We start from the raw sequence: 20,994 nt of genomic DNA on the forward strand, positions 1-20,994 counted from the left end.
CGCTTCCATTGTTCTGGAACAGAACGTTTCGACACTGGACGCCTTACGGACGCAGACGTTCGAGGATCGTGTGCGTGCGCTCGCGTGTGCCGGACGCCGTACGGCTTGAGCCTGACTTTTCAGAGAAAAGTCGCTGTTATATGGCGGAATGAAGCTCTGGCATTAGGTACGGAAAGGCGTTTTGTGAGGCCTATGACATTTTAATGGGATTTGTGTCCCATTTTGGCTGCCTCAGCCGTGCGCGCATGCCGTTGCGCGCAGAATAGTCAAGCTCTTGTGACAAACGCGGCGCCGCGGTGACACATCTCAGCACCGCCAACTTGGTGGATGTTTAGAAAGGCCGGCTTCCTGGCAGAACTAAGGCTCAAAAACTTTTCACAACTTTATCAGCGTGGAGCCTTTGGGAGCGGATTTTCCTCACATCTTGGCGCCATTGTGAGGTCTCTATTCAGTCATTGTTCAAGCGTCCTTTTATTTCTTTTCTTGCCATTTAAATTTCTTTCAACCATTGTGGCTTTAATAGTGTGTCTATTGTTCATTGACTGAGCTCGGGGAAAGGCGACTGATAGGAGCTGGAAGGCCTCCATGCCCTATATCGCCGCCCGGCTGCCCAGAAAAGGCGACCGTGTCTATCAAGGCGCCGCTGAATGGGACGCCGAATAGTGCAAGGACAAAGGGCGATGTTCATACCCCATTTAGCCCATTCTGGCGCAGCACGAGCCGGCCACGGAAGGAGGGGGTGGCGCCGCGCCTCGTCCGCAGATAGAGGTGCGGGACGGCCGGGCGCGACGCAGTCATTTGACTCCAGTGTCAGGTCAGAGGGGAGCGGCGCCGCCGGGGTCGGAGGCTCTCGCCGGCTTGGCAGTGCCGGTAGCCTAGTCCGCCGGCCGGAGAGGCAGCCGCCCTCGGACAAATGGCGTCTCCTCAAAGTAACGCGGACTTTTTAGGGGCCCTGCGGTGGTGTTGATCCATTTTGAAATGCAGCCTCCATCGGCCGTGTCGTTCTGATCTTTCACTCATTTGGACTCATCACACGTCGTTAAATTGAGGGCACCTTTACGCTCATATGGTATTAGCCCACGTACTCAAAATGTGTTAATTAACTACGTGATGATTCCCGACTCGTGTGACACCAAGCATCTTAGCTTACATTGTAATGGCAAACATAAAATCATCCAACATTCTTGCATGCCTGAAAGCCAGTGGACTCGAAAATTGCCGGACTCTACCACTTTCGTCGAAAGTGACGTTCGTCACTTTAAATGCTGCTGGCAACTGAATAGCTTTAATCACTCAGAGCATAAATAACACAGTCTAAGGATTGATGTCATTCAAACTAGGCTTAAATAAAATGAGGAGTAGGAAAGATATTCAACCTAAAAGCTGTACGAAAAAGGCACACGCAAATGACCAAAGTATTGAGTGGTTCGACAGGTGCACCTAGCTCTAAGACCGGCTGTACTCTCCCAGTGAACGACTGAACTGCAATAGTAGGGCGGTGGCGTTCCTCCTTCTCCCTATCCCCCTTCTCCTTATCCACCGGCTACGATGGGTATGCGTCCGACGTTCGCCCCATTTGTGGCAGGCAGAAAGGTGCTGAACTTGAAATCCAGCGGCACGGGGTGCGGGTCCCAGAAATCGCGCTCTGTTTGACCGACTGGCGTGAAGAAGATTAGCAGATGGCGGAAAGGGCGTCCGCGTCGTCGAATGATCGGCACGTGAAACAGCAGAGATCTTGTCTCACAAAAATGCCAGGGCGGCAGAATTATCTAATGAACTGGAACACCGACTTCGGTGTGGAGTTCAGGGTGCACACAAAAACCGCTGTTGAACAACTGGCCTGGACCCCGTGACCAACTGAGCGAAGCATCACAAACATAAATTAGAAGCGTTGCTGGGCGGACCATGGCCGCTGACGTCGGCCGGACGGCTCCCGCCGGATGAATACGGCCGCTGCTGAGATCAACTGTCGACGTCCGGCCAATCTGGCTTGGTGCGCCCCCGAAGCCTCGTGCCACGTCCTGCCTTCAGTGCCGCTTCCAATGGAGCGACTCAATGACGCAGCGGAAGCATGTAGGCGGCGCCCGGCTGCTTTGGCGTGAATCATGGGATGGTGAGTCGTGGGGTCCGTGGGATGCAGGAGCGCTGCGAAGCGTACAATTTGTCAGGGTCGGTGAGTACGCCACAGGAGTGATGCCTCGCGTCTCAGATGGGCGGAAAGCAGCAGTCTCTAGCTGCTTAAGCCAGTCCATACATTTCATATTGATCAAATATTGTCCCTGCTTCTGGGGTCCTGACAATGATACGTGCGTGTATGGGTTGTGACTTCACTCCAGATTATTTGTTTTGCAGTAATCCGGATGAGACTAGCAATAATGAAAAAGACAAACAGAATGCAAGTGGTAGAAGGCACAAGATGAAGCTTCTTGATAGCATCAAGAAGGCAACAGGTTCTGGTTTTCTTGGCATATGAGTTCTTATGCCTAAAAAGCGAGCTTCACATTACCAGATGGATGTTGGTTAACCAACAATCTTATTCAAGCTTCAGATTCATCATGTGAACATTCGGCGATCAAAGGCGGTAATCATGGTAAACGAAGCCAAGTGTGTGACGCGCTGCGACCTCGTGACCATGATTACGCGGTAACGAGCCAGGTGCGTGACGCATGCGACACTCGTTGACCATGATTACGCGGTACGGAGCCAGTGTGTGATGCGCTGCGACACTCGTGACCATTGATTACGCGGTAACGAAGCCAGGTGCGTGACGCATGCGACACTCGTGACCATGATTACGCGGTAACGAGCCAGGTGTGTGATGCGCTGCGACACTCGTGACCATGATTACGCGGTAACGAGCCTAGTGTGTGACGCGCTGCGACACTCGTGACCATGATTATATGGTAACGAGCCGGGTGTGTGACGCGCTACGACACTCGTGACCATGATTACGCGGTAACGAGCCAGGTGTGTGATGCGCTGCGACACTCGTGACCATGATTACGCGGTAACGAGTCAGGTGTGTGACGCATGCGACACTCGTGACCATGATTACCGGGTAACGAGCCAGGTGTTGTGATGCGCTGCGACACTCGTGACCATGATTAACGCGGTAACGATCAGGTGCGTGACGCGATGCGACACTCGTGACCCATGATTACGCGGTTAACGAGCCAGGTGTGATGATGCGCTGCGACACTCGTGACCATTATTACGCGGTAACGAGCCAGTGCGTGACGCATGCGACACTCGTGACCATGATTACGCGGTAACGAGCCAGGTGTGTGATGCGCTGCGACACTCGTGACCATGATTACGCGGTAACGAGCCAGGTGCGTGACGCATGCGACACTCGTGACCATGATTACGCGGTAACGAGCCAGGTGTGTGATGTGCTGCGACACTCGTGACCATTATTACGCGGTAACAAGCCTGGTGTGTGACGCGCTGCGACACTCGTGACCATGATTACGCGGTAACAAGCCTGGTGTGTGACGCGCTGCGACACTCGTGACCATTTATTACGCGATAACGAGGCCAGGTGTGTGACGCGCTAACGACAATCGTGACCATGATTACGCGGGTAGACCGAGCCATGTGTGTGACGTGCTGCGACACTCGTGACCATGATTACGCGGTAACGAGTCAGGTGTGTGACGCGCTGCGACCACTCGTGAACCATGATTACCGGCTTGAAAACCCTCACCAGTATCATATATTTCAGTGACTGCTTGATGTCGTCGTTTAACTAGCGTCTCATAACATACGGTCCTGCCTGCTACCTCAGCATGAGAACTTGGAGAATTAAGACATCTAAACCAGAACACCACCCAAATGAATTACGTCCCATTCAAATCAGAACAGCACCCAGAGACGCAAAGCATTTCGGTGCTGATGAACATCGTATTTGCGTATTCGTGGAATAATTGCAAATAGCGGCAAGCTCGGCTTAGGACACTGCCGTTCAGCCAGAGGGGGCACCGGCCAGCTCCTTTTGGTGGCTATTTTTTAATCGCTTACCTATAAATGGTTTCATAACTCTTTCTTGACACCTCTTTGTGATACGAGCAGGCCGAATCCGCCTCCCCGCACACAAAAAACAAAAGACGTAACATTTATCAGGTCAATGAATTTCTGATAAACCACTTATGTTTGCTGTATGCGGTACTAAATGGTACATTTATACATAAAGACCTTAATGATCAAGCAAAAAAACTTGAATGTCAAGCCGGCACCGTTGGTTTCCTGCCGGAATGCAAGATTGCAGACTATGTTGCGAAGGCCTCTGATTACTTAAAGGAAGTTCTCAAACTTGGGAAACCGGCTTACATGGAGTAACATGACGGCAGCCGTCTCTATTTAAGGGGTTCTTCGGGGCCAAAAACATTTTCTAAGCATTTTCTCCAGAGAACGAGGCGGGGACCGTGATCCCAACAGATGCGGGCAATGGAAATATTACCAGGCTTGTATTTTGTATAGTTTGCCCCCGCCATAACCCTATTGTTGTAATGTGCTACCATCTTGCGTTGTACACGGTTCGGATGCACTGATCCCACATGAGATCCGCTTTTACCCTCAAAATTTATGCCATTATTGCGGCGCTAGTACGCGCCCGGGTGGCCGGTCGAATGCGACGCGCTCGGGTGGGGGGTGAGGGTCAATTTACTCCCTGAGATCTCCTAAAGTGAGGAAAGCTATACACATCAAATTCACAGGGTAGGTGGGGTCCTATATGAGCCAATTGGTGCCAGATTTTGAAGTCACTTAACTGTGATCTTCTGTCATCTGTCTGTCTGTCTGTCATCTGTCATCAACTGTTAAATAAGGTCTTTCTGGTCAAATAAGTTTTTCAAATAATATTTTTCTTTGTAAATTAGGCCAACAAAGTCAAACTCCAGATCGGTGTCCTGAGTGCAGCCAGACCTTCTTACGAAACCAGTCTTAGCCTGGATACCGTGTCAAAATAAAAAGTCACTGGTGTTTGTATCAGGACAGTCATCTAATTCTTCAGAAGGTCAAAATTATCAGAAACTTTTGAAATTGTTCTGATGATTGATGCACTATCATGGTCAAGAAACACCACCTCAACACAGAAGGTTGATAGGGCTCAGTTTAATTCAGTTTAGTTGAGTTACTTCCCCCTGACACCTATGACGTTAAAATAAGATGCCTATTAACGTCTCTGTGACCAATACGTTCGGAACGAGCGTCAAAAATATCGCCTAAAGCAGCTTTTCACGAATAAAGGACATAATTTTGACCTTAATCCGACATCAACACCTGGCCCAAGGTCAATGGGACTGGTTGCAATGCTATTCTCAATTATCTGATTGTCTAAAGGAACATCTCAAAGTTTTAATTCCTTTCGTCTAATACTCCGTTGTCGCAATCAGGTTGAATGATTGAAAAGACGCCTCCTCTGATAGCCATGGGTTGACTTTGTCATACGTAGATCAATGACCTGACAAAGAACATATACATTTGAATTATTTCAAGTTTGTTGCTGCTACAACGCCCCGTTAAAAAGTTATTCCTCACTTTTTGGGAGAGGGCCAGCTGGTCCCCGAGTGCGTGTTAAAGCAAATGCTGACAACTCCCAAAAAGATAGACACATCACAGTAATAAATGCAAAGAAAGTGTTGTCATCAATTTTGATCTATTCCGAAAGTGGCTCTGTGCATTTTGTTACCGTGAGCACTTCATCCTATTCTCCGTATGAAGTCCGAACTAGTTAGCTAGACAACGGAAATTTTAGGAAGCTTTCCTCTCGACGTGGAGTGTTATTTGTCTGCTGTTCCAGCTTACGTAGCTGACAGTCGTCATTGGTCTTCACCTATGCCAATTGATTGAGCCTATTCACCAAAATACGGGAGGATCAAATCCATTTGGCTCAGCGCATATAGGCTGACCTTACACGATCTCTTATGGTTAAGTGGCTGACCAAGCATGGCGTGGGAAATCATGCCTGTCACGAGGAAATTTAGTGATGAATGAAAAAAACAGCCGAAAACAAGGAAGAATTGCAATTTGCAGCCTATCATGGGAAACACGGTTCTGGACATGACCACTGCTGATGTCTTAGCTCCATGACCTGACCTGACATCGAAAGTGGCTCACTCCGAAATGTGCCAAATGGATGCCCTGACCGCTACCGGATGTTTCGCAAGCTTGTCATACCTTATGACTGAAACCAGGCACATCTTTGCATTCCCTTCCATCAAAAGCTATTTGCTCGTGAGCTCTTGTGCAATAACGGCCTACACAGAAACGTGCGCACTTAATCGGAGTCCCCTCATTTGGAACAAGCTAACTGAAATAGGATCATGAAGATATTTAAGTGCACTTTTTCCGGTTTTAGTTTAAGTAAGCCCAAGGTAGCGCATCAAACCTTTTACAATAATTATCGATAACGCCATCCCACAAATTCAGTAACATTCAGTTGTAGCGCAGTGACCCCCACTCCATGACGGAGGTCGTCACGCTATGTCAGAGAACATGAGGTCTGGCCTGTGACGGAACCTACGGGTAGGCCAGCCCAATGTTTCTAGTCGCTTTTATCCTTCTGATGACTGTACTACTGCCAGAAGATGTGAGGGTACAATTTGGCAAAGGTGGGCGCGAAGCTGGGTTGGCAAAAACGCGGCGTATGTGGTTTCTGTTTGAACACTTAAACATCGTTTTTTGGGTGTCAGAAAAATACCGGTCGTGCATATGTTTCCCACCAGAACGCACATTGATCAAGAAATTTGCTAATCTAAAGTCTAATCTAAAAAATTAAAATATGTACTACTAGATGTCAATATTCCGGGCAGGCGGAGCAGAGCGGCAGAGCATTATGGCGGAGCAGGTCCATTTCCCCTCACAAATCTGGGTGGAATTTCGAGTTAATCCCTGCCGATTACTGCCGAATAGAAAGCCTTTCCATAGCATGCTATTGAGGGAAATAAATGCACAGTGTTCTACGAGTAGACGTGGCTAGTAAGCTCACAATTGACATCCCAAAGACCACGGGAATATGAACACGGTTACTTCACATGCCTGAGAGATATTGCCAAAAAACCTCAGAGAAGAGCGATCACAACGGCTTAACAGGATGCATTTGAGGTATGCATTGGCGCTATGGTTGAGGATGCAGTAATACATCCCCTCAATTGCATATCAATAAGTGCGGCATACTTACTGTTCATAATGGTAACACAAGTTGATACACATATAAACACGGTTTCTGTTGGCAGTAATAATGACCTGTTTCCCTTGATATATGATGCGGCTTGACAAAGTCTATACGTCTTTTGTACTGCTCTCGCGCTGTACCTTCTTCCTAAAATGCACATTTTTTTATGACCTGATTTGACCTGTCACAGGTGATGCAATGTCGCACATGGACAAGACAATATAGTTGTCTTCATTGTTATGGTACATGCTATTCACAGGGGCAAAAGCGACCTAGATTTGCTGTCTATACCATCTTGGCCAAAAGCTTGTCCCGCCAAAAAGCACTTGAGGCGACGTTCACCGACGGTAATCCGGTGCCATTTCACGAGAGCACAGTCTGATATCACTTGGCACTAGCTTCAGCATGTCTATGGTTTGCATATGATGAAGCGGGATCCTATGCACGCTTGTCAAGCAAAGGTGAAAGCACGGCTCGCCCCGGCAGGGATGTGGGTGAGGAAGCACCTCACATGGCACCTCACAAGGACGCCAGCCATGAGCGGCGCCCGTTGGAGCCGCCGGAATATCATTTATGTCTCCAGTGAACAGGCAATAGTCGGGCGTGAGAAATCCAGAGAGCACCGGCACATCAGTCTGTCAATCCCGCCTGCTGGCTGCCAAGGGGCCGCCAAATACCGGACATAATAGAGAACACACTAGCTTACACTAACACAGAGCTTCTGCAAACATATTAAATTACGCACGGCTTTTGTGGACATTGTGGCTTTACGAACTCGGCTGCCGGGGCTGTGTGGCCTCGCTTGCCTCTTTCGCAGGCAGGAACGGCGGGCACCGCGTGCAATCTACGTTGCGTTACGTCACGTACGCCGCCGTCATAAACCCTAGCGTTACCGCACGTTCTCGCAGTATTTCAGTCACCCACACGGCCGAGGAAAAAGGCCCTCTTTGGCGTCATATTCGAACCTGCCGTAGCGCTGAGGACATACCGCGGAGCGACAGCGACGGACAGTCGGACGTACCGGCGTGGTGCACTGCGGCGCAGTATGTCTCCAGGCAGTCGTGGCTTGCGGGACAGCCGGCTCATAGGCGTTTTGATGCACCGCGAATGGTCGTCGCAAAAGTGAGACGCGTTGCAAGACACCTTTTACGCATGTGTTTTGATGTGCTATGGGCTAGACCTTATAAAGGCATTTGTGCTGCATTAGAGAACAAACGTCACGAAGGCGTTCCAGTGCATTGCGGGACAGTTTCATTCGGACGTGTATGCACGGGTCGTTACTCTGGCGCTCTTGTACCATACGGTCGTCACGCAGATGACCTCTGCGTTGAGAGACAACGCAGGCACTCGGAGACGAATTTCTGCTGTATCCCGTTGAAGCATCTTAACAGTGAGGCGTAAAGTATTTCGAGCAAAGCTAACCTCATGAGCCTCTGGAGGGAATTGGAAACGCACTAGAGACTAATAGGGCAAGCGGCACCAAATTCAAAAACACATGAAGCCCTTTTTCTGGGCACTTATCTTTTACTTATCCAATATCGGCGTGCGGCGTGAACGTAGCCTCGGGTATTAAGGTCACACGGTGTTACAAGTATTGGCGCGAGTTTGAATGTGTCTCGTTAAATATGACAGCATATATGATGTCTGTGCTTATTTGATAGCGAGTTAGAACTTCACACCAGTCGTATGACATATTCAGAAAAAGTGTCGTAAAATTGTGTCTGTATGTTTTAACTTTTCATTATTTCTAGTCTTATCATCAGACATAGAAACAGTCACCCATTATGCAATGAGAACAGCTATGCAGTAAAACATTTACTCCGCACCGTTTCTGGATTATTTTTCAAGAGTTTTAGGGAATTGCGACTTAATTCATCTGCATTTCAGATCACCTATGAGCTCAAGCACTTTACGGACGGTATTTCTGAAAAACGACGCTATTTCGCTAACCGAGGCTCTGGCTTCTTGCTCCACATTAGACCTTTGGCGCCAGAGCCGTAGTGTAATGCCCGTGTTGTTGCGAACGAGAACGAGGTTGTTAAGTTTTTTTACGTGCTAAAGCAAAAAAGCGACAGGCAATGTCAAACTTGGTGACCTATATACAATCGTCTCGAAAGGCGTGGACGTGCCTTTTTGTAGCCCTGTAAAAACTGGCCAGATAATTCATTCAAACATTTTTCGCGTACGCCATTTTTCACGCCACATGATTAAACAGATGATTCAGCGCTTTTATAGTAGATCGTTGGCTTGATGCCACCATGCCGTCTGGTTTGAGCGCAACTTCTTGATACAGTGCCATGGCGGGATTCATCACCGATCTTTTATAACTCAACGCAGCCTTAAATGGTAAAGTTGTTTATGCCTTTTTTGTATCCACCCAGCTGTAGCCACCATTAGCCACCAGTAGCCACCAGAAGCCACCATTCTCTTGCGTTCCCGTCAGCTTTTTTACAATCTGGTGCTGGTGATCGTGGAGCCCTTCTTCTGTTTGCTGGTCTCAAATGCTATTTTTCTGTCTTTTAATGCTTAAAAAATTAGATATAAAGATATATATATATATATATATATATATATATATATAAGTATATGTATATATATATATATATATATATATAGATATAGAGAGAGAGAGAGAGAGAGAGAGAGAGAGAGATATATATATATATATATATATATATATATATATATATATATATATATATATATATAGGTTTCGCCAAAAGAAGGGACGATGGGACACATCTCCCCTATTCCCCATCTGCCTACCGAAGAAAGTTATCACTGAACTGGGATGAAATGCTGGACATCCTCATTGACAGCGAGAAATAAACGCATGTATTTGACTGGAGTGCTGGCTTTCAGGCATGTTTGTATTCCTTTTAGCGACAGTACGGCACACTGTGGACGGGATTCGTTTGCACACACTTAATGTGAAAGTTCTGGATCACAATCAAAGTAGGGGCATAGCCGACTTTTCCTTGCGTTCAGGGTGTGAAACCGAACAGAAGTTTGATCCATATACTGATCGTTACCATCATTTCCAAAACGTGCGCAGACGTAACATTGATGACTATGGATCCCTCTGTTCTTCTGTCCTTCTGTTCTATAGATCCTTTTGGCACCAATTTGTATGTCCATTTGGATCCAGGGCAATAAAAGGAGCGTAATTGGTGCGGCTGGATGATATAAGTTGAAGCTATGAAAGAAGAACGGAGGCTGAAATTGGTCTCCGAAATCATGCCACGTAGAATCTTTGCGATCCGAGTCGCTGCGACCAACCAAAGGCGCAGAATCAATGGGATACCACGTCATTAATGACATCGCCCGTATAGATTCTATGTCCTCCGGATTGCGGCAACCGCACCCTAGCTGATTTACAGCTTCAGTTGCAGTTTCAGTTCTATCCTCTCTCGATATCGACGACCTGCGGAACTGCTGTGGCCCCTAGTGGTTACATAGGCTTGGATAGTTTTGTTTACCAGTGCTCGACATGTTAAACGATCGCCGAACGACGCTTTTCTGATATTCGCCGAATGAGGTGGGCCCAAACTGGTCAAGCCACAAGCTATTGAGGTACCCAAGGATGCCATACTGAGGCATGTTTTTCATCTGAATAATTAGAGGCGTATGAAATTACAGCGATAAAATTCCAGCCGCATGAAGTGCCGTTGCAGTGATGCTTAATGATGCGTGTTAGTTGATTGGAAAGCTGTTGTTCCAGCGGCGTCATAGGGGAACGGCAGCAGAATATCTCCGGAGCGACTCATGGTCCCATCATCCGCTCAAACGGTGTCATGGGGGGGGGGGGGGGGGGCGGCAGCAGTCACCGGTTATCACCGGCCTCCGGAACAACTCAGGGTCTCGTGAGCTGTTCAAACGCTTTAACTCGTTCAGTTTCCGATATATCCAGGTAATGTAATGTAATGCAACGTAATAAGCCAGCAATATCATCATCGTTCGATCAATAGGGTGGCCCTGGTGATTACGAGCATTTACCGGGCACTTGATCCTCCCCCGGTGCGAGCCACTTTCACTTAGGCCCCAGACGGGAGAATGTGCCGCCCATTTGCAGGAGCAGGAACAGGAGCATCATTGCAGGAGCCAGGAGACAAGACCACTGGATAAATTGTTGTTAGCTTATTAGACAATTTGGAGAATGACACAATCTGGCCAACCACTGTCCTTACAGACCAGGTTTGGGGTTCAAAAATTTAGCAAATTGCGCAGAAAATAGCACCAAAATAGTGAGAACGTGAGAAAAACACGCACATACCCAAAGTCCGAATGTTTTTTAATGTGAGCTGGCCCACGGCAAGAATGCAAGCACAAAAGCGTTCTAGTACGTTGCTTTCTATAATCTGGAGGTAGGAAATGGTTGTGGTAAGGGAACTAAAAGTATTTAGTGCTAGTTCCTTGGTAATCCGTTGGTATTGTCCGGCTTATTGAGAGTGACATGTCCTCGCAACGTGGTCCCTAAAGGATTACTAGAGCGTTGATAACTGATAGGGAGCACAAAAGACTGCCTCCAGGCTGTTCCACCACGCCCACTTCCCGGCTCCACTGACTGATCCTGGCATTCCTTGAGTCTAATGGTAGCTGAGCACAATAAATTGCATACCCTGGCCTGTGTGTGCCTGCGATACCCTGATGTGTGCCTGTGTGTGTACCAATCATTGGTTGGGCCAGGGAATCACTCGTGGCTCCGTCGCGCTTGCCGTAACCCCTATTAAATGTTCAGAGTCATCTTATAGCATCTGTTCCGCATTCCACATTCGTTGCTTTGACCTGAATGCCCGCAACGGCCCACTTTCGCGGCGCAAGCTGCATGCCTCAGCCATGAGCGCGTCTCAGTGGCTCCAGTCACTCCAGGACACTTGCACAAACTCCGAACACGGGTCACCGTGTTGGGTAAGTCCCGGTTGCGTAGCCATCCCAGGTGCACGCAGTACTTTCCCGCCTTTCTCCACTCTTTTTCATTCCAAGCTCAAGAATGGTCGTTACTGGGCGAACTGGCTCCTTTTCAAACCAGACTGAAACATTGTTTTTAGATCTTGTGCACCGAGAGGAAAATTTCAATGGCAAGAGAACTCCCAGCGCGTCGGCGGGGCGCAATGGCATCTCAGGTAATCAGGGAGCCTTTTGAATACGATGAACACTTTCTGAGGTTGTCCCCTAGGCACTTCCTGACATTTTGGGCTCACCGACCAAGTGCTCTTCTCGTCACCTGCTTATGCTTCCGACTGTGTACAATTGTGCGGTTTTCTTTTTCCAGTGCATATTACGCGCTTTATCAAGTTGCGTGTTTGCAAATTCAACGCGAAAAGACTATTGCCTTATTGATGGTCTTACTCACTCAAATGTAGGTCGCCAAGAGGACACGAGCGAGGAGATATGCTCCGAAACTTGGTGAAGTTGCTTCCAGGCATGGACATATTGTTTAGTGGGCGAATGTCACCCGGATGCCGGGGCGATGAGTTGGCTTTTGGGACGACCAAGAGGTGGCATTGATCACACGAGCCAGTGGCGTGCAAGCACACCTGACACGTGGTTAGCCCTAGATGTGTCAAGCTACCAAACTTTTCCGACATGGTTGGCAAAAAGTCTGAGCGAGCACCCAAACTGCATAGTGGGTGCGAGATTGAAAAGCCTAGATACCACCCTTCCCGGCTTAGGATGACAGCAACCTCATCAGTAACGTGTGCGAACATGAACGGCTGGTATAACAACGCTCTAGGTAAATGCCGCAACAAACTCAGACGAGCCCACTGTGACGCGACTTGCATGCTGGGCTGACCCTCATGCACTTGGGTACATTGAGCAAACCTAAACAAATGAGTCTCCTCGCGCTCATTTTGTGGGATGATATCCGTTCATGTAATTTTTATAAGGCACTCGCTGACTGTCATGTTATCATAGATCGCTGCCGTTCTCCCTATCTTTCTGGTCCTGATGACGGGATTGCTCGGAAAGACTCGTTTCACACCCACCTCTTGCTACCCGATAGTCAAAACACTACCTATTAGCCAAGCTTGCAGTCACATTCTGGGAAAATAATTTCTGACTGTAACTAAATGCTTGAGAGATTAATGTGACTTGCTCACTAGCGAAACGTACCCTGATTTGGAAAATAATTGTGTGAGAATCGTATCGTCCGCTTTGTCTATAATACACACGATAAACTCTCTCAAAACTCAAAACCACACACGTGAATGAAGAACACGGAAATGACTCTCTAAGTTGTCTTCTCCAACGACCCTGAGTCCCTCGAGAATGTACGACGCGAAAGGATTGCAAAGACACTGATCTCCGGCACCCACTGCCGCTGCTTACAAAGGAGCAAGTTTATGTTACGAGGGCTGTTAGCGTTCTATTAGACTCAATAGCGAGACAACTTGTTCTCACCTACAACATGACCTGGACATGCCACTGCAAATGCGACAACAGTGGCAATAGTGGGAGGAAGGAACGGCTACAACAGCACACTAACTCTAACGCGGACTGAAAGGAGAAATAGCAGTTTCAGGGAGCGGGTACTCCTTCACGATTGCCTTGGAGGAACGAAGACCCTCGAGGTTTCTAAGGCGCCACGTTCCATGCGTCGACAAACACCCGGAGCGTGTCCATTTCACAAATGTTAGACGGGATCCCTCCCATCAGCCCTGTCCCTCCCGTGGCCAAGTTACCGCTTACGAGCGTATTTTTAGGTCATCCTGCTCATCGCCTGCTCCAATTAGGTACAGGTTGTCTTTTATAATGTAGCCAAGTTCACGTCACCATCGCGACTTCGAGAGCTTCAGTTAGCATTTGTGCCATAAAACATTACACGTTAAGTGCACGGAATGCAATGTTTCCATTCGGCTGTTGATCTTGCCCCAGGACGGACGCGTTTCGAAGCGCTCGGCGGTTGCATTGCGTGACCATGTCAGCAGGCTCTGTGGCGATGTGTGGCTGAGCTGGGGTCCGTGCCGGCCGGAAGATTTAGCGACGAAGGAGTGAAGTGAAGTGCTCTAAATACTTCACACCCGCAGACGGGCGGCCCGAAGCTTTTGTGGAACAGTGAACTAAATAAGGGCGCAAGGGTGAGTGAAGAGTGAACCCGCTCAGCCGGACCATGGACAAAGCCAACGTTGTCCTAAAAACAAACGAGACGTCTGGCAGGGCGGTTCAAAGACAGCAGTCCGTAAAGACTGAGTCGGCGAGTCAAAGCAACGCCGAAGACGGTCAGGAAACTCTGATGGTTCAACAGGTGACAACTTTTTGGTCTTCAAACTTCATGACGTGATGTCTTTGGTCAGACAAGAAAATCGCATGCATCGAGAAAAGTTTTTGGCGGCAGAGATCAGAATGCAATAGTTCGAGCAAAAAGTACACTCACGAGCTACTAGCCGCTTTAGCCGCGAACACGTTTGACATTCGGGACCCAACTTTTCCACCTCTGAGCTTTATATGTATACTCTATTTCATTCCTTTCTATTCCATTCCTGCAGGCATGAAACGCCCTCAGCGGATATTTTCGGATCGTGCGTCGTTGTTTACCACGGAAAAGCGACCATAACAACGACCACTGACCACGGCCATGACCTGTGACCAGTGACTGCAGTGACCACGGAAAAGTGGTATCGGTATAACTTCATATTTGAGAAAGACTGTTGGGGAGATACTTCAGGACATCAAAGTCTGGACATCAGTGCATGTACGGTCCGGGCTCCACAGACTCACGAAGCTCTGAAAGTTTAAAAACTATGTACGACCTGCACATTGCTGTTGTGCTGTCTGAATGCCTGGTGCCTTGAGTTACGTCCACTTGCATCCTGCCAGATATAATATACGAATTTATGTATATGTTGACGACACGAGTTATCGATTTTGAGCAGGCGTCTAATGTCGAGCCCTTTGAGTTAAATTTAATAGAAACTTATTAAACGCCCTATTGAGCGTCTTGACGAGAACGTAGCCTTGAAGGTTAAACAATTGTTTTGTCGAACAAGCGCTCTCAAGTCCTCAGTAATCTTATCGGCTTCAGTTTCTGGCAGACAGAGACGGTAATTACCACACAGCGCCTTATTAAACGGGATGCTGAACGCGTATATGATGTATACGTGGATAGTACATGATGCGTAGTTAGGGGCGTTAGATTTGATGCTTGGGTTGTGATAATCCCCGTCTCCCTTCCCTTCAGTGGAGCAGAAGCTGGCAATGGGCTGGATGGCACGCCTCGTGCCGGAAGGCGTCATCCAAACCGTGTATGCGCAACTCGCACCAGGACGCCACCGGAGCGAGCGGCAGCAGTGAGCGATCGCAGTGGCTATAATTTGTTACTTCACCGCTAGATGGCAGGAGCCTGCGCTGCGGACGCGTTGGTTGCACTTGCCATGGACCCGGTGAATACACGCCGTCGTTCAGACACGCGCCTTTAACATCACGGTTGGCTAGGGTCTCTCACAGATGGTCTGAGAGCCTACACAACCCTTCCACGCCAGCGTGAATAGAATGCTAATTTGTCACGTCAGGCACCACATCTGGAATGTCTAAAAGCAAGGATAGATGCGAGCAATGTCCTTGATATGTTGCCAGGCCTGTCAGAACATTTTGGAACTTTCGCCTAATGTGGATGCCTTTTGTGTTCATCTTCATGTAGGTACTCTTCATGTCACATATGCGGCACATTAGGATTTTGTCCCATGGACCAGTTTTGCTGGCTTTCAGATTTAGGACCAAATTAAGTCTCGGAGTAATAGCAAAAATTTATAACTTATTGCAAAGCTCAAACTATTCATATAAAAAACCGTCAGACATGAGTGTGTAGGGACAGAGGAGGGGTTGGGGTAGCAAGGGGGCCAAGGCCCTACTTCTTAAGGTGGGTGAGCCAGCACTGTTAACCGCCTCCCCTTTCAGAACTGATCTGTGTTTACTTTTGTGCTACCGAAAATATGCATGGCGATTTACCCAGTCCACCAGATACCCTCCTCAGTTCACTGTAGACACCATTTTCTTTCTACAGGCACCATGTTCGCGCTTTTTGCATGAAGGGTATATATGCATTATGCATGCAGTCCATGTAATGGTACATGTGAAAGGATACGCATGGATCACGAACTATGTAGTCATCCATGGTGACATCCATCTACTATGAAAGGAAGGGAGGTCCGGAATTTCAGACGAGAGCTGAGCGCTCCATACAGTGCAATTGGGCTTCACGACCAAAATCATATAGCAATGTGATTTCTAGGCATTTTATGAAACCCGAGAAGTTCAATGGCTGTTTCAAGCCACGCCTGACCAAAAAAAAATAGGGATTACGCGGTGTTACCATCTTATGATTGCCGTTCGACGGGATAATCGGTACCTTTCGTTCCTCGTGCCTTCGTCTCACAGGACAGAATGAACCGCACTAGCTCGTCGTGAGTTGGTCACGTGCTACTCAGCCGCTTCAAGCGTACGATTCATTCAGAGGAAGTCTTCAGGAGAGTGCTGGTACGTCCGAGCGGGTACTGGCGACTATCGGGGCCGACAACGGCGATCGGGAAGCCACGAATTTACGGGAGGCATTTCGGAAGTCTTCGTTCTAGGGGCGCGTGTTTTCATTAGGTGGGCATGGGAGGCGGCGGTCAAACAGTACACCATGCACTGTCAGCGCCGAGCAGTGCGTGCAATGTGCTGGTCTGGATGTCACGGCTCCACATCCCGCGTCAGCAAGTAGACTGAGACAAGCAGCGAAGTTTTGGTGGTCGTTCACGAACAGGGTCTTTGAAGAAGTTATAAGTCCTTTCCATTATTGTGTTTGAGTGGTGGTTGTGTTTAACCACGAAATAAATGTCGGTATTTTTGGAAAACATATTTTGTTTTATCAATGTTATTCAACCTATTTTCTTTACTTCCTTTTACGTTTTTGATCAGTCTGGACGGTTTGTGGGGGTAATTGGTTAGACTGCCGTTTCGCCCAGTTCGACACATAAATTTGCCTCCAACTATACGAGGAACCTTTCTGCATCCAATGCTTGGACACTGTCTGGCGGTAAATCCGTGGCAACTATCTCCCCTCCCGCCAACTGGCATTGGCCGGGTCAAGCAGTCAGCTGCGTCTGGGACTCCAAACCAGGTGCCTGCCGCCACATGTTAGGTCGGGCGTCTGAACCGCCTAGGCACAGCTGTGGCGACCGACGTAAGTCAAAAGATGTGGGGTAATACATACTCCTGTGATGTAGCGCCGGGTCATGAACTTGAAACGGCTGAAACCACACAATCGTCCGATGACAAGTGATGGCGATCAGTTTCATACTATCAGGTGAATGTCCGATGAACACTATTCATCATTAAACTGAACGCGAAATTTGAAACAGCGCACAGACACCATTCCGTGTACGGTTTAGTCAGCCGTTACATTAAACGCCCAATGCCCTTGTGTTTACTGCCCAAAAATTACTTGTAGCGTTGGGTAAATTTTAGAGGGCTGCACGAAATGCCCACATTACATGAGATGCATCATTCCTAACATATTGGTTGAAGACAGACGCCTATGACAGATCACCCAACTTGTTCGAAAAAGGCATGCTCCATAACTTCGTCCTACACACGAAAGCTGATCAGTCCGACTTCACTGGATGTGCGGCAATCGAATAGCCGGTGTACCAATTTAAACATCAAGCAGGCAGCTCCCTGAATTTTTACATTGGGCTTTCGCGTAGTGTCAAGGTAAAACATTCGGTAAAAGGTGCTGTAGCAGGCGCCCCACCTGCTCTACACACTGAGTTGGCGGGTGGCGCAGACTTACAAACGTGTGACAAAGCAGGCAGACGATCAGTCCACAGTCAGACACGCGGGAGGTGGCCGCCGACGGCCGACAGGAGCCAGGCCAGGGCGGTGGCCGCCGACGGCCGACAGGAGCCAGGCCAGGGCGGTGGCCGCCGACGGCCGACAGGAGCTGGGTCAGGGCGGTGGCCGCCGACGGCCGACAGGAGCCGGGCCAGGGCTGTGGCCGCCGACGGCCGACAGGAGCCGGGCCAGGGCTGTGGCCGCCGACGGCCGACAGGAGCCGGGTCAGGGCGGTGGCCGCCGGCGGCCGACAGGAGCCGGGTCAGGGCGGTGGCCGCCGGCGGCCGACAGGAGCCGGGCCAGGGCGGTGGCCGCCGGCGGCAGGTTACGGCGGGCCGCTCGGCAGAACTCGGGAGAAGAGTGTTCGAAAGAAAGGCTTTGAATCAGTGACTTTTTGTTTTTTTCAACATGATTAATCCAGTTTTATGAGTTGTTAAGAAATTTGGAGAGCATGATAAGCCATGGATTTGGTTTTGGACGTTCTAAGCGGCCAAGGATCAGGTCATACTTCAGCATGCTCGCTGTGGATGCAAATGCCTTTCCATTGACATGAAGTGTCTCCCGACTCGTGAAGTGTTGTTTATCCAGTGGAAAACATGCTAGGATGCACCCATAGTTATATTAACCAAATATTTTTGAACGTATTTTATAGATGCACGGATAAAACCATCCATTTCCTCCCACCCCAGTTGACGTGTTCGCCTCCCCCCAAAAAACTTCCTTAAATGTTCCTCTGAGCCTGATCCCCCACTTTATAAAACGTTGCCTACGCCTATGTTGTCAGCCTCAGGAAATGGGAGCCCACCAGTTAGATGTGAAGTAGGAAATCTTCTGTTGCACTGGGCCGGGACCGTGGAAGGGTGTTTGGGTTGGGGGCCTAGCAGATATGTGGAGTAGGGTAGGTGAATCTTCCGCTGTAGGGGAACCGGAAGCGTCCCGAGCAATTGTGCCCCACCCATTTTTGGAGGATAAATTATACATGCTCATCACCGTGAGAATGGGTGCCGTGGGTTGGCCAGGGGCGTATTTCCGAGAGGCGCTCGGCGCGAGGTGCCCATCTAACTTATCTGGCTTCTTACGTTGCATTAAGATATGCTTGCATGCATCTTGAAAATTGCAGCCTCAAAGTGGTTGCATAGAAATAACAAATAAAGAACCATGGCATGCAAGAAATGCGCACCTGTGGCTCGCTAACTGAGTTTTCATTGAAAATCTATGGGTTCTATTCAACATTCTATGAAATGCTTCTGGGAGGGTCATGCGCATTTCGCTCTCCAGTCCCCTTTTTTACGTCCATTTGCTAGTCAATCATTCAGCGTTTCATGAGCTCCGACTATAGCCCCGCTTCATGGCTGAGCTGAAATTATTTTCCAATTGGCCTCAGGCGGAGCTCAGCATCAAGTCACGTGACTCGACTCAAGAGTCCCAGTCGGAGCAAGCACGCAGAGCAGTGACGCAGTACGGCCAGGGGTTCTTGCCCGACGGAACGATCGGACGGGCTCAGGGCAGACTTAGAGGCATGGAGTGGTTTGCGTGTGCTCCAGTCAGATATGGTTTGGGTAACAGTTAATCTGTAATAAAATAGCATTTCCAGCGGGTTTGCGCCGACTTTACCGAGTTGTCATTTTCGTGGATAGGTGGCGGTAAAGGAGGCTAGGTCGAGTATAGATGGCGCTGGCAGTCATAAGTCGGGGCATCCCAGCTAGTATCCCTCCATGGGTAAGTGACATCGAAAGTCATCCACGTCGCAATCCGTCCTGCCAACCATCACGGCGGGCAGTCAGCCTCGAAGACACAGCAGGCAGTCGGCCTCGAAGCCACACCCTCGCGGTTGTGGTTCAAGCATTCCGTCCTGCGGCAGGACGACCCGACCAAACCGAGATCGACGCCGATGATCGCCGCAATGCCAGCAGAGCTCCTCATATTTGGAAACTCTTGCATCGGTCTCGGATGCTCCAACAACAACAGCTATCATAAGCCTACACTGCATCATACTAATTCAGATGGCTGTGTTTCGGCGAGCAGCAAAATTATATCGCAAACGGACTGCTTTAAACCATACACACCATCGAGAACCGTCACCGTCCCTAACAAAAAGTTAATCGCCTTGGATTTGCTGGCAGGAAGCCGGTTGCATAAATGCTTCAAGCCATCCTGGCTCGCACCATGTTAAGTTTACACTGCCAGCTGCGCGGGGTGTAGCGAGCAGCACGAGCCACCGGGCCATGGCTGGACAGCGCTGAATGCAACCAGCTTCAAGATCAGTGTAAAGGCCTTACAACTCCGTCATAGCCGAATGCTTTAAGAGCGCGCCATGCATGACATTGTGGGCAATACGCCCAGCAGCAAGCCCTTACGTGTGTGTAATTAGTACATGCTCACAGCAGTTGAGTTTTGTCAAAAGTTGAGTTTTGGCCCCCCGTGCAAGGCTCCCTGCACCACCCAAACACCTGCACCGTCTTGACTTCGTTGCGGAAGGGTTGTCAGTGAGATGGGCTTGGGGTTCTTGGTTAAGATAAATGGCCTGCCGTTTAACCTCACTTCTCATATTCATGTTGCAATGGCTTGGACACAATCCACCCAGGGAGTTATGTGGACTTTAAACTCCGCTGTGATATTGCTGTCTCCAATGCCAAGTTGTTGGCACATTTGTCGGAACACGTGTCGACCTGACTCACAGGCACCAGAGTGCCGGCTACAAATTATTTTCTTACTCATCACGCCACGTATCACTGCAGTATCATGCTGCAGAGACTCCGGTCTTTATCGCACCAATATGACTAAAAAACCGTATATATATATATATATATATATATATATATATATATATGTGTGCGCGAATGTGTGCGTGTGTGTGTGCGTGTGTGTGTGTGTGTGTGTGTGTGTGTGTGTGTGTGTGTGTGTGTGTGTGTGTGTGTGTGTGTGTGTGTGTGTGTGTGTGTGTGTGTGTGGGTGTGGGTGTGTGGGTGTGGGTGTGGGTGTAGGTGTGTGCGTGTGTGTGTGTGTGT

Source organism: Pollicipes pollicipes, unplaced genomic scaffold (assembly GCF_011947565.3).
Source record: "Pollicipes pollicipes isolate AB1234 unplaced genomic scaffold, Ppol_2.1 Scaffold_4295;HRSCAF=5057_pilon_pilon_pilon, whole genome shotgun sequence".
In the NCBI taxonomy this organism is placed as follows: domain Eukaryota; kingdom Metazoa; phylum Arthropoda; class Thecostraca; order Pollicipedomorpha; family Pollicipedidae; genus Pollicipes; species Pollicipes pollicipes.